The following is a 27513-nucleotide window of genomic DNA, read 5'->3' on the forward strand; positions in this document are numbered from 1 at the left end:
GCCAGACAGGGAAATCTGGACTTTTGCTATAGGGAGCAGTGGAGAGTCCTTGGAGGTGCAGGAAGGGAAGGAGACAAGGAACAGAAGGCTTTCTGGTGGGCAAAGAACTTGACCTTCACCTCCTTAATACTAACTTTTGGCACCTGCTCTGCCTGCTCTGCATGTCATGTTCATTTCTGTGGCAATTCCAGTATCTGACCATCTGGACGGTGACTAACCCACCTATTCTGACCCTATGGCAGGCATTATGTCCCCTGGTGGCCTCCGGCATTCACCAGCCCTGCCTACTGCTCAGAGGCCAGCGGGCATGATACTATAGTTGAATTGGTTGCCAACTTTTAAAAATTAGGGGACATCACTTTAAAACCCTGGGTTTTCTGGGCCTGTACTTTCACATCTCAAGAAGCTAATTGGCAGCTGCCCCCTTTGGGGGGAACATGTAACCTACAGTTTCCAGGGCAGGGCACCTCTTTTTAATGTCTAGGACTGAGAATAAACAGCAACTTCCCATTTATCATTTCACCAGGCTGCCTGAAAGGACTCTGAGTTTGCAAGCCACAGCCACATTTAGCTTAGATGTATGGCCCCTCTAACTTCCAGGTCCCTCCAGGCCCAGGTGCTAACCCCTCTCCCAGATCCCATAGCCTGCCCACAAGATCCAGCACCCCGCTTATTCCCATACACTCTCAGGCCTGCCAGATGGCACTGCTGAAAGAAATCAGAAGGCCCCTTAGGGGATTAGGCAGCAAGCCTAGAAGAAATCTAATATACCTTTACTTTCTCTTCTATCACCCGAGAGTTCTGTAAACTCGACTCTTCCTGATTCCCTACTCTTCCTACTGTGTGGCAGGCCTTCTAAGCAGAGCTCAAGAAATGCAGCTGAATGAGACAGGATCCCTGCCTTTGCCAGGCCTGGGGAGCTGGAAAAACTCCAGGTAGCCCTGACGCAGATGCCACTCAGAATGAATGAAATGACAACACAGCTCATGCGTGAAACTCAGCAATCCACATACATTCTACAACCAAATGTTCAACACTCTCCAGCTAGTCAATGAGGCAGCAGGCACAGAGTTTCCAATCAGAGCTGATGTACAGTGCCTGACATTCATTCCCATTAGCAACGGCTGCTTGGGACAGATGCAAGGAAAGACAGAAAGAGAGAAAGAGAGAGAGAGAGAAAGAGAGAAAGAGAAAGAGAGAGAGAGAGAAAGAGAGAGAAGAAGGAGGAGGAGGAGGAGGAGGGGAGGAGGAGGAAGAGGAATAGGAGAGCGGAAGGGAGAGGAGAGGAGAGGAGAGGAGAGGAAATGTAAGTGTGGTGCCTATCTTCAATGAGCAAACAGTCTATTTGGGGAGCAGAACATGGAACCTTAGAGATTAATGAAGCTGCTAACTGTAAGTGTGGGAGGAATGTGAATATAGGTGGGGGTCCGAGTAGGGGGCCTGCTGGATAAGGGGTGCTAACACTAGGTTTTCCTTTTTATATATATATATTTTTATCTTTTCACTTCCATCTCCTTTTCCTGGTAAGTGTGGGGTTTTCCAAGAGGATTTTTGGATGGTGAGGTAGCCTAGGACGGCACACATAATCAAAATTCTGGTTTTGACCAAAAAAGTTGTGGATCTAATAAAAACTGGTATTGAAGAACTGATAGGAGACATTAAATTCCACTTTATTTATTTATTTATTTATTTATTTTTGAGTCCGAATCTTGCTCTATTGCCTAAGCTGGAGTGCAATGGCGTGATTTCGGCTCACTGCAACCTTTGCCTTCCAGGTTCAAGCAATTCTCCTACCTCAGCCTCCCGAGTAGCTGGGACTACAGGCATGCACCACCACGCCCAGCTAATTTTTCTATTTTTAGTAGAGATGGGGTTTCACCATATTGGCCAGGGTGGTCTCGAACTCCTGACCTCATGATTGGCCTGCCTTGGCCTCCCAAAGTGCTGGGATGACAGGCGTGAGCCACCGCGCCCGGCCGGTAAATCCCCACTTTAATAAGAATGAAGTTCTAAAACCCAAGGAAAACTCTGACTCAGAAAGCCAAAGATTCAGCCTGAGAATGGTTTTTCTACCTGGCAAGGCAGCTCTTCATCTCTAAGTGATCATACAAATGAATGAAGGGGCGTGCATGTCAGGGAAACTCATCGTGACTATTAGAATGGAAAGGAAAACAAGACAAGAGGAGGAAGTGGAAGCAAGAACATGAACCACCGGCAGGCACCCTCGGGTTTAAGTTCTGGCAAACCTAACAGCTGTTTTGTTCAGGCTGCAGAGACTTCCAGCAAATTGAATTTCTGCATCCTTAAGACACTCATTTTTCTCCTTGTTTCCTTCCTCTTAGTCTCTCCTCTACACTCTGGTCACCTAATCCAAATGAGGATCTTGACACTTTATAACACGAAGCCATTTGTACCTTCCTAATAAGTAAATCAGCCCACACCATTTGGACAAAATTGTAACAGCTTTTACCCACTGCCCTATCCCACCCTATATTGAGTCCCATCCCACACCGCGTGACTTGAGTCTTCGAACTCTTCTCCCCCGGCCCCCTGTACATCCACCAGGCCTATCCCCACCAGCTTCCCCTCAGCTCACCTACTTCCTCCTGCATCTTCCCAGAAACAGTCCTTGGGTCATCTTAGTCAGCCACTTCCACACTTCTTTGTTTATCAGACACACACACACCAGCAAGAGAGCCCTTTCTTTCCACAAACCAAAATCTATAAATGAAATGAACCCACACTGCTCTGGCTGAAGCAAGGATGGAGGTCCAGAAGCCTCTTTGACTTGGTCTTGGCACTACCCCCACATCCACCCCTTACCACAGTCTAAGAAAAGCACTGTGCAAGTCAAACTTCTTCATTTTACAGGTGTGAAGTCAGTACCCCAGGGGAAAGGGCCTGGCCCAAGGACACACAGTGTTAGAAACAGGCCAGAAGCCAGGTTTCCAGACTCACCAGACCAGCGCTGTTCTCATGGCCCCACGCTGTATCTTCATCATCCTAATTTTTTTTTTTTTTTGAGACGGAGTTTCGCTCTTGTTACCCACGCTAGAACGCAACGGCGCAACCTCGGCTCACCGCAACTTCTGCCTCCCAGGTTCAAGCCATTCTCCTGCCTCAGCCTCCCGAGTAACTGGGACTACAGGCATGCGTCACCAAGCCCGGCTAATTTTGTATTTTTAGCAGAGACAGCGTTTCTCCACATTGGCCAGGCTGGTCTCAAACTCCTGACCTCAGGTGATCTGCCTGCCTCGGCCTCCCAAAGTGCTAGAATTACAGGCATGAGCCACTGTGCCTGGCCCTCATCATCTTATATACAACCAACATTTATGTAAAACTTACCAAGGGCCTGGCACCCCTCTTCGTAGACTAACATATTTAATTCCCACAATAATGTTATGACACAGGTTCTATTATTCTCTCCATTTTACAGAGTAAGAAATTGAGGCACGGAGATTAAGTAACTTGACCAAGGTCACCCAGGTGGTAAGCAGCAGAGCAGGAGTTTGAACTTAGGCAGCCCAGCTCCACGCCCATGTTTCTTAAAGAGTTTGCCAGAAGGAATCACTTGCTGCCTTTGGTCAGGAATGGGAATACTATGCTACTAACCATCTGACAAGTGAAATAATGAAATATATCATCCAGAGTTTCCCTTAAAATGCAAAGCAAAGTCCAATAAAAATGAAAAAAACAAAAAACAAAAAAACCCACAGACAATTGCACTGAAGATGACAATGAAAGGCTCAATGCACTAAACCCATATTAAAGCATCTTTGTCAGCTTTCTTTCTCAGGTGCTGCATGCTTGCGGGAGGAGGGGCAGGGTGCAGTGCTCCTTAATCTACACAATGGCTGAGGGGCAGGGTGCAGTGCTGGTTAATCTACACAATGGCTGAAATTTTTTTTTTTTTTTTTTTTTTTTTTTTTTTTGAGACAGAGTCTCGCTCTGCCGCCCAGGCTGGAGTGCAGTGGCCGGATCTCAGCTCACTGCAAGCTCCGCCTCCCGGGTTCCCGCCATTCTCCTGCCTCAGCCTCCCCAGTAGCTGGGACTACAGGCGCCCGCCACCTCGCCCGGCTAGTTTTTTGTATTTTTTAGTAGAGACGGGGTTTCACCGTGTCAGCCAGGATGGTCTCGATCTCCTGACCTTGTGATCCGCCCGCCTCGGCCTCCCAAAGTGCTGGGATTACAGGCTTGAGCCACCGCGCCCGGCCACAATGGCTGAAATTTTACAACCCATTCTCAATGTATCTGTCCTTTGGACACACCCATTTTTGGCTTCCTTTCCAACCCTGATGCCCCAAACCCTGGGGCTTCCATAACATCCATTAGAAATGGCCTGCGTATAAACCTTAACCTCTTTTTTTTATTTATTTATTTATTTATTTATTTATTTATTTATTTATTTATTTTGAGATGGAGTCTTTCTCTTGCCTCCCAGGCTGGAATGCAATGGCATGATCTCGGCTCTCTGCAACTTCTGCCTCCCGGGTTCAAGTGATTCTCCTGCCTCAGCGCCCCCCAACCCCAGTAGCTGGGATTACAGACAAATGCCGCCATGCCCGGCTAATTTTTATATTTTTAGCAGAGATGGGGTTTCACCATGTTGGCCAGGCTGGTCTCAAACTCCTGACCTCAGGTGATCCACCCGCCTCCGCCTCCCAAAGTGCTGAGATTACAGGTGTTAGCCACCCCGCCCAGCAGCTTAACCAACCTTTTGTTAAAAGTTCTGGGCTGGACTATGGCCAGTCTACTCTCCTACCACAGAAGAGTAAAATGCCCTGCATTCTCTTAAAAAAAAAAAAAAAAAAGAAAGAAAAATAAAAATAAATCACTGGTAGCCAGCCTGCTCTTTTGGGGATCTTTCTCTGTCTCTATTTGGGAATCTCTTTCTTCACCCAACTCTGGCACATGCCCCTCAAAATAAAGTCAGATACTCTGAGGTGGACTGTCCAAATCCCTTGCTGTTTTTTGGTTTCATTCACTTGCCCACGGGTTGTTCTTAGTGCATTTGCCCATCCAAACCTGGGAGGGGCAGGAGGATGAGTAGGGACGTCCAGCATTGGGACCCAACTCAGTCCATGATACTTCCAGAAGCTCCATGCTGGAAGCTGGCAACTGTGGAATCAACAGGCAGATTAGCTTCAGAGGGTTTTGAGACCAGTACCTGCTCAGCTGCTGCCCCACCTAGGGTAACTGAGCCATGACCGGCTGCAGTCTGAGCCTTCACTCTGCCCCCGGACTGCACCGCGCTCATTTATGAGATCTCCAAATGTGAGTTTAACGGAGGCAGATGTACAACGGTTCTCACAAGCCCAGGGAACTCTAAACTTCTAGAAGGAAACGGGAAAAAACCAGAAAAGATGATGGGGCAATCAAGAGACACTCCCATAACAGCAAGGAACAAAGAGCATTCATGCCCCCTACGCCAACACCCTCCACCACCACCACTAAAAATTACCGTATCTCATAACACCAGCTGAGATAACTGCCTCAAATCTGTCCACTTCCACATTTGCATACTGGGTTCCAACATTTGCCTACCACTGAACAGTCACCAAGCAAGACACAAGGTGGAGACGTCCCCACAAAGCAATATTTATTGTCTTTGGATTACCGCTAGCTAAAACCTCCTGAAGTTTCACCAAACTCAGCTCTGTAAAACAAAAGAAAAAGAACGCCACTATAAATTACAGCCTCGCCAGGATCTCAGGACATGCCTATACTTTGTATTTTATAAGTTCCGTATAAATATTGGAACAGCACAGAAACGGGAATCTCAGAAATAACGCTATTTTGAAGGCCATACAACAAAACCCAACTATTCATTTCACTCTATGCTACTTCTTATCTCAAATACACAGTTCCTTTTTCCTTTAACGAAAATATCGCTCTTTTAAACAATATGTGATGCAAAGCAAATATAACAGGGTACGAACACAAATCTTTCCTGCCAAATTTATGGTTCCTCGCTTGTCCCCAGTTGCACCCAGAACCACTACCCCGGCCTATCACTGTGTACACAACACGGGCTAGGAATTCTGAAGAACTGCCTTAATCTCTCAGCTGTGTGCAGTGCGATAGGGTACGCTTGGATGCCAGTTTTTAAAAAGCAAATCAACTTTCCTCAAATTATTAAGATAAATAATTAGAAGGGGAAAGCTGCCGGTATTCAGTACAATAGGGGGAAAACCAAAAAACTGAATGTTCCTGAGTCTCACGCAGGGTGATACCTTGGAACAGTGAACACAGGACCCTGGCAAAAAGTCCATCACATTTTTTCACCCCTTAACCTGGGTCACTATATTGTACTTTCTAGATGTGAGCAAATGAGTTTGCTGAACAGGCAACACAGGGACGAGGGCCCCTTCCTGGAGGTTTCTCAGCGCACTCTAACACAATTAACTCCTCTCGGGCTCAGAGAAAGGAGGCGGGGTTTGGGGGAAGGTAGAGGGCAGATTCTAGGGAAGTCAGAGGCCTGGGGAGGCTGCAGCGGTGGGGCCAGGTGGAAGGGAGGGAACCAGAAGGGCAAGATGCTTCCTCATCACTGAAAATCCTCCTCTGTTGTTATAAAGGCCAAGTGCCCACCCAGCCCCTGCCACATCCACGTTCCTAAACAGACAGAGGGCCTTCCACAGGCAAGAAAAGGGGACAGAGACCGGGAGGCTGCAACTTAAACTCCCGGCAGCCTAGAAGGGCAGGACCCACGGGCTTACTCCACTTACCCCAGCCTTTCCACAGGCCCTCCTGAGAGGGGTTCTCCACCCCGCAAGACACACACACACACACACACACACACACGTGTACATGCACACATACACGAGAAGAAAGCGTGGAGAGAGGGTAACCCGACTCCCCTGCCCCCCTCCCCACCAGCCTGCAGAGGCGAGGGGTAGCAGGGAAGGAGGGCCACTGCTCTATCCTCCCAGGTATCTAACCCTCCCTGGGCAGCTGTCAGCTTCCATTTGCATGAATGAAGACTGTGGTCAATTGGTACCTGGGCGAGAACAAAGCAGGAAATAAAAGGGGCTGTCACTTACTCAAATCCAAAGCTCATCAAGTCTAACTAAAGGGAGTGCCACATTCTGTGCCCCCAGTTCAGAGAGAGGGATTTGCTGGCCGGGCCCCGAAGCCCCTCCCCCTCGCTGACACTGACAAAGGATCTGGTTCTTACTGAACCTGCTTCTCCTGTGACTGTTTCTAGTCTCCAAAGGGACTGTATTTATATTTTTAATTATCTGCTTTTTACAGCAATTTTTTTAAGTATTATGATGACTTGCATTTGGTAAGAAAAAAAAGAGCTAAACAAACAATGAAAAGCCTCCCCCCAAACCTCGGTCTCCTGGAATCCCAGTCTCTGAGCCATTCCAGGGGCTTCACTGTGGCCCGGGGCTTCACACCACTCACAGCCGTCCACTGCCCCCAGCCCCCAACTTCAGCAGAGCTGGCAAGCGCTCGCCTGCATTCAGCAGCATCCCGGGTGTAGAGCTTGTGCTTGGCACTGTGCTAAGGCTTTGCAAAATGGACTTTCCACAAATTGGTTGAAAGGAAAAAAAAAAAGCCATGTTGAACAGTTTCCAGAATATAAAGGGTTACAAAACTCTTTGCATACACCCAGAATTTAAAAAAAAAAAAACAGGAAGGAAATATACTAAAACATTAAATGATAAAGCTACTTAGAAGGATTATGGATGACTTTTAGTTTCAATTTTACACTTTTCCTCTATTTTCCAAGTTTCACATAAATAAGCATAAAGTATTTTTATCATCAGAAATGAATCCATTCACGCATGCATACACATTCGTCTCCCCACTCAGCCTGGCAGGGCCATCATTTTTCGTGCATTTTGTTTTTGCAGGAACTGATTTACATTTTTAAGTGCTTTACAGCTGATAAAGTGCTTTGAAAACAGAAAAACTAACCAGGAGTCAATGATGCTCCTGAGACTAATCCTGGTGTCACTGCCCAAAGCTCTCTGAGAAACGGTGACACACTAAACTGTCCCTCACCATTCTCTCTGGTCTGTCACCCACCAGGCTTTCTGCAGCCAGCGGGCCCTCGCCCTCTGCAAGGTGCTTTCCCTGTCCTACACAGAGCACTTCCACTAACACGGTGCACGCAGGTAGGAGAGCAGAGAGCATTCCCCTCACAGAAGAGGACGCTGAGGTCAGGCGTGTGGCTTGTTCAGTGTGGCTAGCACTCAGATGCTACTACTCTCAGGTGGGACATAAGCCAGTGCTACCTAGCAGGGGTGAGGTCACCATTCCAACTAATTTAAATCTACGCTGCATTTTGTGGAATGCCGTGTCACTCTTACAACACAGACATTTTTATAGCAATGTGTAAGTATCTAGGCATCTCTTATTTTCTTTAATCCCACAAGGCACATTATTGTATCATCATCTTATAGGTGAGAAACCAAACCTCACAGACAAACTCAGTGTCACAGGCTTCTTATCCGGCCAAGCCCCAGCTTCTATTGCTTCTCCAGGGCCAACCCTACCCACGCCCAACTTCCTGCCCCCAGATGGCTCCTACCTACCAGAATGATGTACACAGATGTCCTCAACCAAACCAAAAAGGTCCTAGGCTTCCGTTATTTCCAACCTGATAGCAGTGATACCACAGTAGGGTCACTTGCTTGGGATCAAATCTGGGCTCTACTATCTAACATCTCTGCAACCTTAAGCAAATTACACAAACCTTTTTGAAGCCCCTCTTTCCACCTATAAAAATGGGAAAATACAGCCGGGTGAGGTGGCTCACGCCTGTGATCCTAGCGCTTTGGGGAACCGAGGTAGGAGGATTGCTTGAGCCCAGCAGCTCAAGACCTGGGCTATAACATGAGACCCTGTCTCTACAAAGAATTTAAAAATAAAAATAAATGGGAAAATAATAGACGGTCCCTGCTCACCTGCTTGTTTTCTGCATTCATTAAGACAATATATGTAAAGTTTACCATGGTGACTATTATAGAAGGCAGTGTTCCTTAAATGTTCACCACTATTATTACTATTAATACCATCACCGCCATCATTAGCACAATGCAGACAGAACCCAGCACACAGGCACATATGGTTAATGCCAGACAAAAGGCTTCCATGTTCATCGTCTCATTCAGTTTCTCATGACAATCCTGTGAGGCTGGCAGGGCAGAAATTAGGGCCCACATTTTAAAGACGAGGCAGCTGAGGTTCAGAAAAGTGACTTCCCCATATGCACATAGTAGTGGCCAGGACTCAAGTCCACGGCATCCACCTCCCAAATTCTAGGCTCTTCCTGCTTCCCATGCCACCTTCTCTCCCACAGAAGGTACCGTGGGTTCACATTGGAACTGTCTAGCCTGAGAAACGCCAGTGAGACAGAGTGTTTCGTTGGGTTGCAGGCTCAGCCATCACCTGGTGGGCAGAGTCATTTCACCTCTGTAGGTCTCCGTTTCTTCATCAATACCACCTGCTCATCCTCTCCCTCTCTACCCAGGGCTACTATGAGGATAACGAGTAGGAAGTAGCTGTGAAGAACATAACAATGTTCATCCGATCTCACCCCTGCTTGAAACCTGATGGCCCACAAGTAAGAAGCAGAGGCCTGGGTTCTCTCCTGGGCGAGGCTGAGCAGCCCTCACCAAGAAGGAATCCACAGTCCAGAACCTTGCTTGAGCCACAAGTGACACTCAGGTCAATCCAAACCACTCAACACCGCCAATCCCAGGTTCCACTGGAACCCATAACACAATGGCTGCAAGAGCCAAACAGACCTGGCTCCCACTGCAAAGGAACCTTGCAGTGGATCCTAATCCAGAAAGACACTGAGCATGTTGGAAAGACGGTGGGGCCAGGAGAGCTGGGATTGGAGCCCGACTTCCCCACAGAGTAGCTGGGGGATCTTATGCAAGTCATCTCACCTTTTTTTTTTTTTTTTTTTTTTTTTTTTGAGAAAGAGTCTCACTCCGTTGCCCAGGCTGGAGTGCAGTGGCATGATCTCGGCTCACTGCAACCTCCAACCTCCACCAGGTTCAAGTGATTCTCCTGCCTCGGCCTCCCGAGTAGCTGGGATTACAGGTGCCCGCTACCATGCTCGGCTAATTTCACCATGCTGGCCACGCTGCTCTCAAACTCCTAACCTCAAGTGATCCACCTGCCTCGGCCTCCCAAAATGCTGGAATTACAGGCATAAGCCACCATGCCTGGCCCTCACCATTATTTTTAAAATTTAGTTATACCCAGCTCCACCCCACCAAGTATATGTGGTGGTTTAGAATAACACAAATAACAGAAAAGAGTAAAACAAACCGTCAAGAGAACCAGGCAAGGCAAAAATGAGTATAGGGAAAATAATAAAGCAGGATGGGGGGTGGGGAGCTGGGGTAAGATCGGCACACAGAAATGCGTGCCATATGGTCCCTTCCTGCGGAAGTGTCAAGATGGGCCACAAATCTAGCTCTCAGGTGCTTAGTAACCAAAGCCAAAGGAAAACATGATGAGCCACATGCTTCTCGGTGCCCATAACACAGAAACAAACCAGTTGTTCCAGAGAAATACATCTTTCCCGGCCTGATTCAGAGCCTCAGAGAAACTTCCCCATCAGGCCTTCATAAAGGGACACAGTGATACAGCAGCGAAGGTCTGCAGTATCCCCACCACAGAGTCCAATTTCTCTCGCAGAAATTCCTTATTTCACCACCTCCCTTGCAATTTGATGACCTAATCCAAAAAGGACAATTCAGCCACCAAAGTGGCCAAGTTTCTTTACCCCTAGAGCTCAGTTACCTAATCTTTAAAATGGTCCATCTGGCCTGGGACAGTGGCTCACGCCTGTAATCCCACCACTTTGGGAGGCCAAGGCGGGCAGATCACCTGAGGTCAGGAGCTCGAGACCAGCCTGGCCAACATGGTGAAACACCGTCTCTACTAAAAATACAAAAAAATTAGCCGGGCATGGTGGCGCGTGCCTGTAATCCCAGCTACTTGACAGGCTGAGGTAGGAGAATCGCTTGAACCTGATGGAGGCTGCAGGTTGCAGTGAGCCAAGATTGCGCCACTGCACTCCAGCCTGGGTGACAAGAGTGAAACACTGTCATAAAATAAAATAGAATAAAATAAAATAAAATAGTCCATCTACCTCACCAGGCTATTGTGAGGGTTAAAGAAGATAACGTGAGATAACTCACATGCCTAATATATAGTAGGTGCTCCATAAAAATGAGTTCATCACTTCTGCTAGAACGGAAGTTCTTGAAAGCGGGGATCTTGGTTGGAGGTGGTCACTGCTGTATCCTATGCACCTAGAGCAGTCACTAGCACATAACAGATGCTCAATAAAAACTTTTTGAATACATGAATTTTCTTTTTTTTTTTTTTTTTTTTTGAGACGGAGTCTCGCTCTGTTGCCCAGAATGGAGCGCAGTGGCCAGATCTCAGCTCACTGCAAGCTCCGCCTCCCGGGTTTACGTCATTCTCCTGCCTCAGCCTCCCGAGTAGCTGGGACTACAGGCGCCCGCCCCCTCGCCCGGCTAGTTTTTTGTATTTTCTTTTTAGTAGAGACGGGGTTTCACCGCGTTAGCCAGGATGGTCTGGATCTCCTGACCTCATGATCCGCCCGTCTCGGCCTCCCAAAGTGCTGGGATTACAGGCTTGAGCCACTGCGCCCAGCCCTGAATACATGAATTTCCTACAGCAGCTTCCTAAAAACATTAGTCTCATGAGATGCTTCTAAAAAGAGACAGCTGTAGAGTAAAACAAAAATCGAGGGAAAACAAGGGTTTTATATCCCATTCCCTCTGAAAGAGTTACCAACATATTTAAGTTTCTTCTAAGTCCTGCAGGAAAGACATCAATTTGATTTTGTTCAGACCAGAGTTCTCCGAACTTGCTTAACCACAATACCTCCCCTTTTTCTCACACAGAAGGAAGGACAGACCCACATTCATTCTCATGATCCCAGGGGACTCTAAATGATCCTAAGAAGGAAAGGGGCCACTACCCCATAGAGAGATAGTCCCAAAACAGCAAAGGAACGAAGAGCATCCACACTCTTCACGTCAATGCCCTCCATCACCACCACCTACTAACTCTGGAACACATCATGTTTCTAAAACTCAAACAGATCCTTCAGACCTAAACAGCTGGCTTCGCCTGAAAACATGGACACTCTGGTTGCCCCTGCACATTCCAGAACCCACCTGCTCTGTCCAACTTCAGCAAAGCCAACTCCCAGCCTCCTAGTTCAGGGCCATGTGAAGACCCAAGTAAAGGCCAGATCCCAGAGGCTGGGGCCAGTGGAAGGTCCTCATCACCACTGGGAGGGCAGCACTTTCTTTGAAGTGGGTAGGGGAGGAGGGATCTGGGTGCATGTCCCCGAGTCCCCGGGTGGCCGCCCACAGGGCGCATCACGTGGTTCTGCTTGGCTCACTAAGCCAAGAGGCTCCTGGCAACAGCTCCCTCGTTGTGCTCGCTGCTTACTTACCCACGCGGCCGTGAGCTGCCCCACTGCCCCGCCTCTGCAGGTTGATGCCACCACCCCAACTCCCAGAGAGCCAGCAAGCAGGCAGGTGGTCAGGCCACCCAAATGACAAGCACCCACTCCCCCACGAGAAGCAACGTTCTCCTGAGCATGCCACAGAGCCTCCCTAGGCAGAAAATGTTTAACGAGTGTTTACTGAGCACTTCCGGGAGGCCGGGCCTCATCTCCCCCACTGGCCCTCAGATCCCGAGGCCCGTTCAGTCATCTGAGTCTACCTAGTACCGGCACTGGCTCCTGCAGGGAACAGGTTCTGACAGACCACTGGCCTTGACCTCTGACCCCTGTATGCTGCTGCACTCCAAGCCTGTGGTCCATGCCTGGTATGGCATCTACACAGCCACCAGATTCATGATCTTCCTAGTTCTAAATGTCCATTCCATGTGTTTGAAAGAAAATAAGGGGCTTGGGGGCGAACATGAGCCCAAATGGAATTTAACATCACCTGTCTGTCACCCTCACGTTACCCTCAGTCCCGTGGGGCTTGGCAACTTGAATGCAACTTTTTTTTTTTTTTTTTGAGACCGAGTCTCACTCTGTTACCCAGGCTGGAGTGCAGTGGCGCGATTTCGGCCCACTGCAACCTCCGCCACCCAGTTCAAGAAATTCTCCTGTCTCCACCTCCCGAGTAGCTGAAATTACAGGCACACACCACCACACCAGGCTAATTTTTGTATTTTTAGTACAGATGGGGTTTCACGATGTTGGCCAGGCTGGCCTCAAACTCCTGACTTCAAGTGATCCACCTGCCTCAGCCTCCCAAAGTGCTGGGATTACTGGCATGAGTCACCATGCCCAAATGTGAACTATATACTTTTTAAATGGGTGAATTTTACTGTATGTGAATTATATCTCAGTAAAGCTGGTATTTTTTAAATTGCCATCAAAAATATGCAACATTTTAATGCCTGGGCTAAGTGCCAGGATATGAAGATGGATGAGAGCTCTGAAACCTCAAACAAGGGGCTCATCCTGGAGGGCTCTTCTCCCAAGGCCCCTCCAGGAACACCTTTCCCTTCCCAGCTCCACCAGTCCCGCCAGGGTTGCTCTTGCCTCCTGGAACATCGTTCCTCAAAGGTTACACTTGTGTAAAAGACAGAGTAGGTGCCCCTCTCCTCCCTGATTAGATCATGAGTTCCTGGACTCTGGGGACACTGCTCTCCACATTTCCTCCCCTGGTGCTTAACATGGGGCTTGGCACAGAGCAGGTGCTCAGGGAAATCCTGCTGAATGAACAGGCATGGCTGATAGCACTTTGGATGGCTAGAATATGGTATAAGACCTTCTGACAAGGCCTCCCAAATGCCAACCTTGAAAACACGACCTTGGGGCTGTGGCTCAACTCAATGAGCACCACTTAGAGGGAGGGTGTGGGTCAAAACGAGCTGATCTGCAAGGCTGCCACGTGCCAAGCACTCACAAAAAAAAAAGTGAGAAGAAAACTGGGGCAGTGACTAGCACTGCACTCACCCCAGAACACCCACTTCACAGGTCCCCCACACTGTGCCCCCAAGTGTGAACTCATAGGACTCCCCACAAAAAGCCACCCGAACTATAAAATATGTGTAAATGGAAACCTCCGTACTCTGTCACATCAACAGAGCAGACCTAAATCTTCCTCACTACACTCTTCAGTGCTCTCTCCTTGAATACGTTTTTTTAAAAACTGAGGCGGGGCACAGTGGCTCACATCTATAATGTCAGCACTTTGGGAGGCCAAGATGGGAGAATCACCTGAGCCCAGGAGTTCATGATCAGCCTGGCAATAGTGTGACCTCATCTCTACAAAAAAAAAATTTTTTAATTAGCCAGATGTGGTGACATGTGCCTGTGATCCCAGGTACTTGGGAGGCTGCGGTGGGAGGATCACTTAAAGCCAGGGAGTTTGAGGCTGCAGTGGGTGTGGTGTGTTTGTGCTACTGCACCCCAGCCTGGGCAACAGAGCAAGATCCTGTCCCAAAAAGAAAAAGAAAAAAGGGTGCCAGACACTTAGTGAGCATCACAAGTGTGAATTTAAAAAGGAGGAAGAGGAGGCAGCGTTCTCCTTCAAACAGGGCAGATTCTCATGGTCTGCCAGAGTCCCCCAAACTCTCTACTGCCTTATTAACAATAATCACCTAAGAGTGGCCCATCACATTCTGAGCCACACCTCTGTTTAATAAGAATAAGGCAAGAGAAAACACTTGGGACACTCTGAGCCCCTGATCGGCATTACTTTCTTAAGTGACTCCAAGAGTATCCATCTAGTAAGTGGTAAGCCCAGAAGCAGAGCCCAGGCCACCTCCTGCCTCCAAGTCCAGCTCCTATCTTACCATCAGCACAACACAGGAGGCCTTGTGCACATACATTATTGCTGCACAGGCTTGATCTGGATGGATCTCTCTTATAAACAGGCATACACAGCCCCGAGCTATGAAAGGTAGCAAAACTAATCAAGTCTTATAGATTAAATGTCTTACAAAGTGTGGTGACTCCTGCATGACAATGAAAGCTGAAAGGCAGATTGTGCCAATGTTTATCTCTGCCTTTGCCCAGGGGCCCTGGTCCCTGAACAGGCAGTAGGCACCACCACTGACCTCTGTCCTGCCCACCTCCTAGAACAGTGCACCCACCCTGCTCACCAAACCCCACTCTTTATTTAAAGACCCAACTTGCTGGGAGGGACAGTGTGCACCTGTAATCACAGCTACTCGGTTGGCTGAAACGGAAGGATCACTGGGGCTCAGGAGTTCAAGTCCAGCCTGAGCCACAGAGAAAAACCCTGTCTCCAAAATAATAATAATAATGGACCAGTCGCGGTGGCTCACACCTGTATGTCCAGCACTTTGGGAGGCCGAGGCAGGTGGATCACCTGAGGTCAGGAGTTCGAGACCATCCTGGCCAACATGGTGAAACCTCATCTCTACTAAAACTGCAAAAATTACCTGGGTGTGGTGGCGTGCCTATAATCCCAGCGACTTGGGAAGCTAACACAGGAGAATTGCTTGAATCCAGGAGGCGGAGGTTGCAGTGAGCCAAGATCACACCACTGTACTCCCAGACTGGGTGACAGCAAGACTCCGCCTCAAAAAATAATAATAATAATAATAATAAAAGCCTAACTCAGGTCCCACGTCTTCAATTCATTCAACAAATTACTGAGCACCTCATGGGCCGTGCAGTGGTTCACACCTGCAATCCCAGCACTGTGGGAGGCTAAGACGGGTAGATCACCTGAGGTCGGGAGTTTGAGACCAACCTGGCCAACATGGTGAAACCCTATCTCTACTAAAAGTATAAAAAATTCCCCGGGCATGGTGGCACGTGCCTGTAATCCCAGTTACTCGGGAGGCTGAGGCAGGAGGACTGCTTGAACCTGGGAGTGGGAGGTTGCAGTGAGCCGAGATCGCACCACTGCACTCCAGCCTGGGCGACAGAGCTAGACTCTGTCTCAAAAAAAAAAAAAAATTACTGAGCACCTACTGGGTTGCCAGGCCCTATGACACGATGTCCTCGGGGAACCCAGTCTATTTAGGGAGACAGAGGAACAAGAGTTACCCCATCACATGCAAGGGCCTAGCAGCAAGAAAGGGTGTGGCACATTGGAGCGACTGTAAGAAATTTGGGTTGGGGAGTCCCCAGAGTATGTATGTCCAGAAACGCTGCACTACATGCCAACCCAAATAACTCAACAGTATCCAACAGGCATGGGGGGCCTTGATGGCTCAGAGCAGTAGATAACTTGGTTGGTCTGATCAGAGCCACAGCACCTGAAGCCCTTTCTCTGAAAGCCCAGAGATCTCATTTAATTCTCACAACAACCCAAAGAGATAAGGTACTAGTCCCACTTAACAGCTGGGAAGCCTGAACTTGGAAAGATCCAGCGACTTGCCCAGGGGCACACAGCAGTTACGTGGCAGAGTCCAGACTTGGCCCAGGTCTGCCTAAATTGCTTTTCAAGCACCACATTATAGGATACCACATATCCATATAAAGAATGGCTTCAAGTCTGAGGTCTGTTTGTTTGACCTCAGAAAATTTTTTTTTTTTTTTTTTTTTTTTGAGACAGAGTCTCGCTCTATTGCCCAGGCTGGAGTGTGGTGGCATAATCTCAGCTCACTACACCCTCCGCCTCTCAGGTTCAAGTGATTCTCCTGGCTCAGCCCCCTGAGTAGCTGGGATTACAGGCATGAACCACCACACCCAGCTAGTTTTTATATTTTTAGTAGAGATGGGGTCTCGCCATACTGGCCAGACTTATCTCGAATTCCTCACCTCCAACGATCCACCTGCCTCGGCCTCCTAAAGTGCTGGGATTACAGGTGTGAGCCACTGTGCCCAGCCTGTTTGACCGAATTAGGTTTATACTTTCCTTTGAAGCTCACATCTTTAAACCTTTTTTTTTTTTTTGAGACAGAGTCTCGCTCTGTCGCCCAGGCTGGAGTGCAGTGGCGCGATCTCGGCTCACTGCAAGCTCCGCCCCCCGGGTTCACTCCATTCTCCTGCCTCAGCCTCCCGTGTAGCTGGGACCACAGGCACCCGCCACCACGCCCGGTTAATTTTTTTTTTTGTATTTTTTTGTATTTTTAGTAGACACGGGGTTTCACCGTGTTAGCCAGGATGGTCTCGATCTCTGACCTCATGATCCGCCCGTCTCGGCCTCCCAAAGTGCTGGGATTACAGGCGTGAGCCACCGCGCCCGGCCTAAACTTTTTATATCATAAACATCCTGCCATATCATGGAACATTTTTTCAATGCATTGGTAATGACTGCATAGCAGTCCACAATTTCAGCAATCCTCCACCACTCAATACTTAGGTTGTTTCCAACACATGACTTCTTGTTTTTCTTTAACAGACCATCCCACACATGGTTCATCCCATTGTGTCCTCACAGGGGGAAACCCTGCAACTCTGATAGCACCCATTGTGAGACTTATCTTACGCAAGGATGAGTAAGACAATGACTTTCAACGAAATATCAGCAAGTTTTATTATAGAAGGCTACTTTCCTTTCCCAACCCACCCCCCAGTTCTGCTAACAATAATTCGTTTGGTTACTGGGTTGATTTCTCTATTAGACGCAAATGCAATAACTAGGGTGTGGCCAGGTGTGGTGGCTCACGACTGTAATCCTAGCACTTTGGGAAGCTGAGGTGAGTGGATCACCTGAGGTCAGGAGTTCTAGACCAGCCTGGCCAACATGGCGAAACCATACCTCTTCTAAAAATACAAAAATTAGCCGGGCGTGGTGTCGCATGCCTGTAATCCCAGCTATTGGGAGACTGAGGCAAGGAGAATCGCTTGAACCTGGGAGGCGGAGGTTGCAGTGAGCCAAGAACGCACCATTGCACTCCAGGCTGGGCAACAAGAGCAAAACTTCAACTCAAAAAAAATAAAAAATAAATAATAAATTGGGGTGAAAGGTGTGGAACATCTGACAGCAAATATCCCTAAGGGTCTAGGCATGGGCTCAGCTTCCCCTCAAAACATTCCAGAGTTCAGTAGACACCTTCAACTCTTCCCCAGAAGTAACAGATTTTCCTCCAGCAGATCACCTGATACATGTCAGAACTCAACCCTAAAAGCACAACTCAGCCTCCATTAAAACAGGTCAAAAATAGGTATGTTACTGAATACCCTGTGAGCTCACCACTGGATCTTTAGTGTCGGGAAGAAGAGGGCAGAAAGAACAAGGAATTGGAGCCAGGAACCTGGGCTCACAGTGATACTAGCTGTGTGGTCTTGAGCAAGTCACTTCCCCTCTCTGGGCCTTGGTTTCAACATCTCTAAAGTAAATGGTTTGCATTAGATGACCCTCAATGACCCTTCCTGCTCTGGGCCTGACCAGCTTTATAAGTGACCAGTGACCGTACATCATGATGTCAACTCACAAGTACAGCTCCTACCAGCTTGCTGCTGCCTGGAGGGAAGACAGCGGGAACCCACAGAAGAAAAAGGCCTCGGCCGGGCACAGTGGCTCACACCTGTAATCCCAGCACTCTGGGAGGCGGGCAGATCACTCGAGGTCTGGAGTTCAAGATCACCCTGGCCAACATGGCGAAACCCCATCTCTGCTAAAAATACAAAAATTAGCCAGGTGTGGTGGCACACGCTTGTAATCCCAGGAGCCAGGTGTGGTGGCGCACGCTTGTAATCTCAGGAGGCTGAGGCACAAGAATCGCTTGAACCTGGGAGGCGGAGGTTGCGCCAAGATTGCGCCACTGCACTACAGCCTGGGCGACAGAGTGAGAAAAAAGAAAAGAAAAAGGCCTGACACCCAGGTCCCCTATGGAGCCATTGGTCAGAGTAAAGGGGGATACATCAGACTGCTAATTTGGGAGTATGGGTAGAATTCTGATTTCATATTTGAAAAATCATCTAACCTTTATCACATACACCTAGCCTCATATTAAGACGAAGGTATTCATTTCATTTAAAAAAAAAAAAATGACTGATTCATAACAAGCCAGCAAAATAGAGTCAGAACAAGAGCAAGTCATCACGATACCAACGCCAAAGGGGAGGTTTCTGTCTTTATTTTCTAACTGGCAATGACAAGCTTTTTACAAAACCCAGGCAAGCTGCAAGTCAGTGATAAAGGGGACGGTCGGCCTTGCCACTTGAACAGAGACAGGCCCAGATAGGCAAGGACACTGGGTGACCTCTAAGACCCAGAAAGGCCTGACTGGTTTTAAGGTAATGGCCAGCAGGAATGAGGGAGGGGTGTGCCATGGGATGGAAGGGGGCTGCTGATGCTGTATGGGTCAATACTAGACTCTTCTCAGAAACAAAGGCTCAAGTTTAAATATGTACTAGGAAAACCTGACAGTCTCTGGATTACAACCAGCTCATCGGCCTCCAGGTGGGGGTTTTTGCAGGGTTCAGAGCTCCCCTCAATGGGCAGGGATGTCCATCCAGACGATCAGGCTACCTCCTCCCACACCTGCCTGCACCTGCTGCGTATCCCTCCCTGCCCCTAGATTATGAGCTCTGCAAGTTCTAGCAGGTTCTGCCCTCCTTTCCCACTCCACCTCTCTCGCCCCCATCCTCTCCCTCTCTCTCTCTCTCTCTCTCTCCCTCTCTTCCTCTCCAGTCACCCTTGAGAGAGGCAGGAAGCCAGAAGAGCCCCAGGTTCCAGATGAGGAAAGTGATGCTCAAAAGAGACAAGATCAGCCCAAGGTCACACAGGCCGCACCAAGAGTCCAACCCACTCTCCTAATTCCAAGTCTTCTTTCTCCCATCACATCTTCACAGCGGTCCTGTGGGTGCTGCCTCTGAAACATCTCCTCTTATCCCACAACCACTCACCCTATCCCATCCAGGTCCAGCCTGCTGCCTCTCTCCAGCACCACACAGTCTCTGGGCCCCTCCCAGCCAAAACCACTGCAGTCACTTGGCCCAGCAGGGGCAGGTGGCTGCAAGCTGGCTAAGAGCCGGACAGGGCTGTGATCTGCCATTGCCTAGCTGTGGCGCTTACTTAACCTCACTGAGCCTGAGTGCCCTCATCTGTAAAAAAGGGATAATAACCCTGTCTCAGAGAGTCCCTTAAAAGAAAGGAAGTAGATAAAGCTTGCTCTAAACGGGGCCCAGTAAGGGCAGACACACACACAGGCTCCTCACAGCCCACCCCGCCCGAAGGCTCCAAACACCACTCCCCAGTTCAAAATCCTCCCACACTGAAAACCCGTGGCCACACAAACACTGGTAGACAAATGTTCATAGCAGCATCACTCACAATAGCTATAAAGTAGAAATGACCCAAATGACCATCAACTCATAAAAGGATAAACACACATGGTATCTCTCTGTGATGAAATATCATTCAGCCATAAAAAAAGAACAAAGCGGGCCGGGCGCGGTGGCTCAAGCCTGTAATCCCAGCACTTTGGGAGGCCGAGACGGGCGGATCACGAGGTCAGGAGATCGAGACCATCCTGGCTAACAAGGTGAAACCCCATCTCAACTAAAAAATACAAAAAATAACTAGCCGGGCGAGGTGGCGGGCGCCTGTAGTCCCAGCTACTCGGGAGGCTGAGGCAGGAGAATGGCGTAAACCCGGGAGGCGGAGCTTGCAGTGAGCTGAGATCCGGCCACTGCATCCCAGCCTGGGCGACAGAGCGAGACTCCGTCTCAAAAAAAAAAAAAAAAAAAAAAGAACAAAGCAGTGATACCTGCTCCAAGATGGACGGACCTTGAAAACATTATGCTAGGTGAAATAGCCAGAATCAAAAGGACACACAGTGTATGATTCTACTCACATGAAATACACAGAGCAGGTAAAATCACAGAAACAGAAAGCAAAGTGGTGGTTGCCAGGAGATGGGGGAGGGAGAAATCAGCAGCGAGCACTCGTGGGCATGGGGTTTCTTTTGTGAGTAATGAAAATATTCTGGAACTAGACAGCAGTGATGGTTGCACAATTCTGAATATACTAAAAACAACTGAACTGTATGGTTTTTTTGTTTTTTTTTTTTAATATGGAGTCTCACTCTGTCGTCCAGGCTGGAGTGCAGTGGCCTGAACTCTGCTCACTGCAACCTCCACCTCCCAGACTCAAGCGATTCTCTAGCCACAACCTCCCAAGCAGGTGGGATTACAGGCATGCGCCACCACGCCCGGCTAATTTTTGTATTTTTAGTAGAGATGCGGTTTCACCATGTTGGCCATGCTGATCTTGAACTCCTGACCTCAAGTGATCCACCCCTCAGCCTCCCAAAGTGCTGGGATTACAGGCGTGAGCCACTGCGCCCAACTGTGAACTGTATACTTTTTAAATGGGTGAATTTTACTGTATGTGAATTACATATCAACAAAGCTGGTATTTTTTATATTGCCATCAAAAATACAACAAAACGCCGGGCGCGGTGGCTCACGCCTGTAATCCCAGCACTTTGGGAGGCCGAGGCGGGCGGATCACAAGGTCAGGAGATCGAGACCACGGTGAAACCCCGTTTCTACTAAAAATACAAAAAATTAGCCGGGCGCGGTGGCGGGCGCCTGTAGTCCCAGCTACTCAGGAGGCTGAGGCAGGAGAATGGCGTGAACCCGGGAGGCGGAGCTTGCAGTGAGCCGAGATTGCGTCACTGCACTCCAGCCTGGGCGACAGAGCGAGACTCTGTCTCAAAAAAAAAAAAAAAAAAAAAAATTAAAAAAAAAAATACAACAAAACAATAAAATGATTAATATTTACAACACGAAAAGAAAATCCTTCCGTGAAACCTCATGCTCTACAAGATAGAGTCTACATCACTCAGGCATCCTCCAAGTCCAGCCCCAGCTACCTTGCCACAAACACCCTGCATTTGCCCAGCAAGACCCCTCACTGTACTCCAAATGAGTCTTCCCCACTGCAGGCCTGGGCTCCTAACATTCACCCCCACAGCAGCAACAGTTACTCACTTGGCCCGACTCTTGTCTCAAGTCCTGGTTGTTCCTTTGAGGCCTGCACTGCCTGTGACTTGAAACTCTCTGACCAGCCCATCTATCTCCCCAACTAAGCTGGAGCCTCCTTTAAGGAAAGATACCTGGACCAGCCTGTTTTCCTCCTCTCCTGTTCCCACTCCTCAGGACAACAGTAACAACAGCTGTCACCTATGACTTCCTGTATGCAAAATCCTTGACAAAACGATGTCCTCAATTCTGACAGCGGCCCACTATCAACGCAATTTACAAGTAAAGAAACTAAGGTGTGAAGTGAAGAAAGGGTAGGGAGAAAGCAGGGGGAGGAATGTGATCAAGGTATTGGTGCAAGAGGCAAAGTTAGGATTTGAACTCAACATTCTCTTCCCAAGGTGCTAGCACACACCGCCTTCCTAAGATATAACCAGGAATGTGTAGACAGCTAGTAGGTGTCAGTCGTATTTCATTCTGCAAGTGTTCATCCAACAATCACATTACAGCTAAAATGTAGCTCTAAAAATAAAATGAGTGCACCTGACGACCTCTGCAGTCAGGTTATACCCAACTAGGCTCAGCTGGTTTCTGGCTACAGTTAAGAGTTTTTCCGGGTACCACCAGACAAGGGCAGATTTCAGTACAAAACATAAGCGATTATTTGACATTTTCCCTGAGCATTAAAAAAATGAAATTGTTTTTTTAAAAAAGGATCACAGAAAACAGGCACTATGTGAGTCACACGGACAAAAAGTGGTGTGAGGCAGCCACCATGCAGCCCAGTTAGCATGTGTGCAAATGCAAATATTAAATTTAAAATCTTGGCTGGGTGCGGTGGCTCACGCCTGTAATCCCAGCACTTTGAGGAGCCAAGGCTGGTGGATCATCTGAGGTCAGGAGCTCGAGACCAGTCTGGACAACATGATGAAACTCCATCTTTACTAAAAATACAAAAATTAGCTGGGCGTGGTGGCGGGCACCTATAATCCCAGCTATTCGGAAGACTGAGGCAGGAGAATCGCTTGAACCTGGGAGGCGGACGTTGCAGTGAACCAAGATCGTGCCACAGCACTCCAGCCTGGGAGACAAGCAAAACTCTGTCTCAAATAAATAACTAAATAAATAAATTTAAAATCTTTGTTTTTAAATGATAATACCCAGGGCTGGGATGGAGATAATGAAACAGGCAATCGCATATCTTCTAACAGCAGTGTAAACAACGAATTCCTTTTGGAACGTTATTAAGCAAGAGGTATGTGTCTAATATCAGAAAGATATCTGGAAATTAATCCTGAAGAATTTCTGCTTCACAGAAAATGCTGTATTCATGAAGATATTGGTCCTTGCACCACTTGTAATGGTGAAAAAATCGCTACTGCCTAAATCTCTAAATACGAAAAAGGCTAAATGAATTATAGTGCATCCACTTCATGCAGTAGTCTGTAGCTATTAAACATCATGGTTTATGTTATCCATGTATTAACATGGAAAAAATAAAAAGTTCTCTTTATTTAGCCTTTCAGCATTAAAGGATCTGAAACTGTCGCTGCTTTGTGATTATAATTATTTTAAACAAGAAGCCACCTGGAATAAATCGTACTTGTAACTACTTTGAAATTATAATATTTTTGTGATGGGGGGATAAAGGGCTTTTTTTTTTTCCTTTCTCTAGTTTCTACATTTCTTTTAATGTTGTTATACCACTGTTACCTAATTAGGAAAAAATAAATTTTTTTAAATGACCAAGCTCATTTTGAAGCTGCCCAGTGTCACATAAACACTGAGGCCTGCCTGCCCCAACTAAAGCAGCCACGTGAAATGCAGCTCCGGCTGCTTATTCTCCTGTTTATCAAAACAGGGCAAAACCGCCCAGAAAACTCACCTCAGCAAGGTGACCTGACCTCAGGCCCATCACAGTCACAAACCTGCATTTCCAATAAAAAATAGTCCCAAAGAAGAAAAGCACCCAGGTAACCAGTTATGGAAAAGCAAAGGACTGATGAGTTAGGGGTGACAGGACAGTGAATTACTGTTTTTGTTTTTTTGTTTTCTTGCAGTTTTTGTACTGACCATAGTCACAATGCCTAGCACAAAGTAAGTGCTCAATAAGGATTTGAAGCAGAAAATGTTTTAAATAGGAAAATGCACTCATTTACCCATTTTAAAAATTTAAGGGAGTGAGGCCAGGCATGGTGGCTCATGCCTGTAAACCTAGCATTTTGGGAGGCTGAAGTGGGCAGATCACTTGAGGTCAGGAGTTCCAGACCATCCTGGCCGACATGGTGAAACCCCCTACTAAAAATTACAAAAATTAGTCAGGTGTGGCAGCAGGCTCCTGTAATCCCAGCTACTCGGGAGGCTGAGGCACGAGAATCACTTGAACCTGGGAAGCAGAGGTTGCAGTGAGCCAAGATGGTGCCACCACACTCCAGCCTGAGTGACAGAGCGAGACTCCGTCTCAAAAAAAAAACAAAAAAACATTTTAAATGGGAAAATGTACTCATTTGCCCATTAAAAAAAATTTAAGGGAGTGCCCACACTTCCTGAGCACCAAGGCCCAAAACACCACGCACACCTCTGGCCTGAAAGTTGTGCTCCCTTAGTTCTCATCAACAGAAGCTGTGTTTGGAAGTGAGCAGGCAGGAAATGGGTACTTTTGTCACCAACTTGAATAACAAAAGTCAGAAAACTTAAATGTCACCAGGACAGTAAATGTCAAAGGGGGAGGGGTAACTAACGGTTTACCAAGTATCTCTGCACCACTCCCTGTTCCGGCGCCTGTGGGCATCATTTCATAAAGTCCAACCTAACACTCTGACTCCAGCACCAAGCTGCCTAGGCTTGAACTCTGACTCTCAACTGATTGGCTGTGTGGCCTCAGGCTGGTTGCTTAGCTTCTCTGCATCTCACTTTCCTCTCCTGTAAAATGAAAGCAAAAAGAGAAGAGACCTACCTCATTAGGGTGTCATGAGGATTCACTCAGCCAATACACACAAAGCACTGGGTACAGTGTCTGGCACAAGCACAGCATCTGTCACTTACTTATTAGTATTGTGCTTACATTTTACAGCCAAGAAAAACAACCTCACAGAGGTTAGTAACGTCCCAAGATCACACAGCTTAGTAAGAAGCAATGCTGTGATTCAAACCCAAATCAAAGGATCTGTGTGCTCTTTTTATCAGAGCAAGCTAAACCCCACCTGCAGGATTATTACGATCTCCACCCCAAACACACACATGCACACACACACACACACACACAATTTATGGCTGTCACTGCAAAAGGTAAGAATATTATGAGATAAGAAGTGATATGGGGCCAGGTACAATGGCTCTCGCCTGTAATCCCACCACTTTGGGATTACAGGCAGGCAGATCACTTAAGTCCAGGAGTTCAAGACCATCCTGGCAAACAAGGCGAAACCTCATTTCTACAAAAACACAAAAATTAGGTGTAATGGCATGCGCCTGTAGTCCCAGCTACTGGGGAGGCTGACGCACGAGAACTGCTTGAACCCGGGAGGCAGAGGTTGCAGTAAGCCAAGATCGTACCACTGCACTTGAGCCTGGGTGACAGAGTGAGACTCTGTCTCAAAATTAAAAAAAAAAAACAAAAACAAAAAAAGTGATACGGGACTGGAAGAGGAAGTTCAGTCCGTTGTAACCTATGGATAAGACCAGCTCCCTGCGCATAATACCAGCGCCATGTCTGGAAGGTTCTTTCAATTCATTCACTAAGCAAGCATGCTTTGGAGGCACGCTCTGTCCTACACATGAGGATATCAGACATACAGGGTCCCACCCGCCTTGAACTCATAATCCAAGAGGTGGGGAGACAGACAGAAACGAGTAGGTGATAAGGATGGGAGGAAATGAAGGATGATGGGATAGAGGGGCCTAAGTGATAAGAAGGAGCCAGGAGGATAGTACCAGGCCCCAGGGAGAGGGGCGGGGCAGTTCAAGTGTCTGTTGTACTAGAGCCAGGTGACTACAGTCTGTGAACAGGGAGTGGGTAGCCAGGATGAGGTCGGAGGGTGGAGGGGAGGAAGGGGTCTGATCATCCCGATCTAAGGTTCAGAGTCTTGCAGGCCACTGTTTGCGTTTATACTAAGAGCGATATGAAGCCATGTAGGCTTTTAAGCGGTGGAATAACACAACTCAATTTACGGGAAAGAAGCAAGCCAGGAGAGGTGGCTTGCACCTATAATCCTAGCACTTTGGGAGGCCAAGGCGGGAGGATTGCTTGAGCCCAGGAGTTGGAGACCAGCTGTGGCAACAAAGTGAGACCTCCATCTCTACAAAAAAAAAAAAAAAAAAAAAAAAATTTAAAAATTACCCAGGAGAGGAGGCACACACCTATAGTCCCAGCTACCCAAGAGGGTAAGGTGGGAGGATCTCTTGAGCCCAGGAAAGCATGGCTGCAATGAGCTGTGATCATACCACTGCACTCCAGCCTGGGCAACAGAACAAGACCCTATTTCAAAAAAAAAAAAAAAAAAAAAGGGCCGGGCATACCAGCACTTTGGGAGGCCGAGGCAGGCAGATCACCTGAGGTCAGGAGTACAAGACCAGCCTGGCCAACATGGTGAAACCCCATCTCTACTGAAAATACAAAAAATTTAGCCATGTGTGGTGGCACAAGCCTGTAGTCCCAGATACTCAGGAGGCTGAGGCAAGATAATCACTTGACCCCAGAAGGTGGAGGTTGAAGTGAGCCAAGATCGCACCACTGTACTCCAGCCTGGTTGACAGAGCGAGATTCTGTCTCAAAAAAAAAAAGAAGAAGAAGAATCTCAGCATGGAAGTAAAAGAGACTAGCATATGGGTGGCATTTGCTAAAGGCCTTTTTACCCCTAGTTTTCCTTCTCCTTGTGCCACTAGCCCAACATAACCGTAGACAATCATGTTCTCCCTTTCTGGGTCTCTGTTTCCAAAGAGTTTTAGTCTCAGTGGTTCCCAACCCTGGCTACATATTAACAACACATGAGGAGCTTGGAAAATAAAACACCAACGGGGGCGAGAGGTGTCCATCCACCCAGATATCCAGAATCCACTGGTCTGGGGATGGAGCCTCCAATTGGTATTTTCTAAAAGCTTCTCAGGTGCAGCACCATTTGAGAAAAGCCCACTTAAAGGGGCTTCTAAGGCCTTTCTACCTCAGTGGTCTAAGTTCTAACTGGGAGAATTGCCAAAAGACAGAGTGTGCTCTTTGAAGACAGTTCCTCCTTACTGAAGACAATCAAGCAAAAACTACTTTGCTCAAAGATGCAACTCTATAATCAGACATTCTTAACAGATTCCTCCCAAAAGACATTTTTGTGGTTTAATGACTTGGGTGATCGTCCAGTGAGCAAGCAAGTCTTGGTCCTCAGTGTCCTCAGCTGCAGCCAAAGACAGCAAATAAACAGCGTATGTGCCACTCCTTGCCTCTCTTGCGGCCATGGCAGACATCACTAATTGATCCCAGCATAGCCTTCTGCTGAGCCAGGACATCCCAAGTGATCTGAGAATCCCTTCTACACAGGGCCCAAGCAGTCACTCACTATCAATCATCTGAAGATGGACACAGACTGGAACCCATTTGTCTTTCCTAGCCTAATGTCCCCAAGGTATTTTCT

The 27513-nt window shown here is 47.8% G+C and overlaps 1 protein-coding gene across 4 annotated transcripts in view; it reads right to left on the reverse strand.

Moving 5' to 3' along the window:
- PTPRJ (protein tyrosine phosphatase receptor type J) overlaps window positions 1-27513 on the reverse strand; it is a 191438-nt gene that overhangs the window by 144102 nt on the left and 19823 nt on the right. The window contains exon 1 of one of the 4 annotated variants that reach the window (XM_074013608.1): window positions 12183-12325. The exons of the other annotated variants lie outside the window; for them this stretch is intronic. The gene's annotated coding sequence lies outside the window, so the exon portion shown is untranslated. Of the gene's footprint in view, window positions 1-12182; window positions 12326-27513 lie in introns of those variants that run through there. 4 annotated transcript variants of the gene reach the window in all.

Source organism: Macaca fascicularis, chromosome 14 (assembly GCF_037993035.2).
Source record: "Macaca fascicularis isolate 582-1 chromosome 14, T2T-MFA8v1.1".
Taxonomy (NCBI): domain Eukaryota; kingdom Metazoa; phylum Chordata; class Mammalia; order Primates; family Cercopithecidae; genus Macaca; species Macaca fascicularis.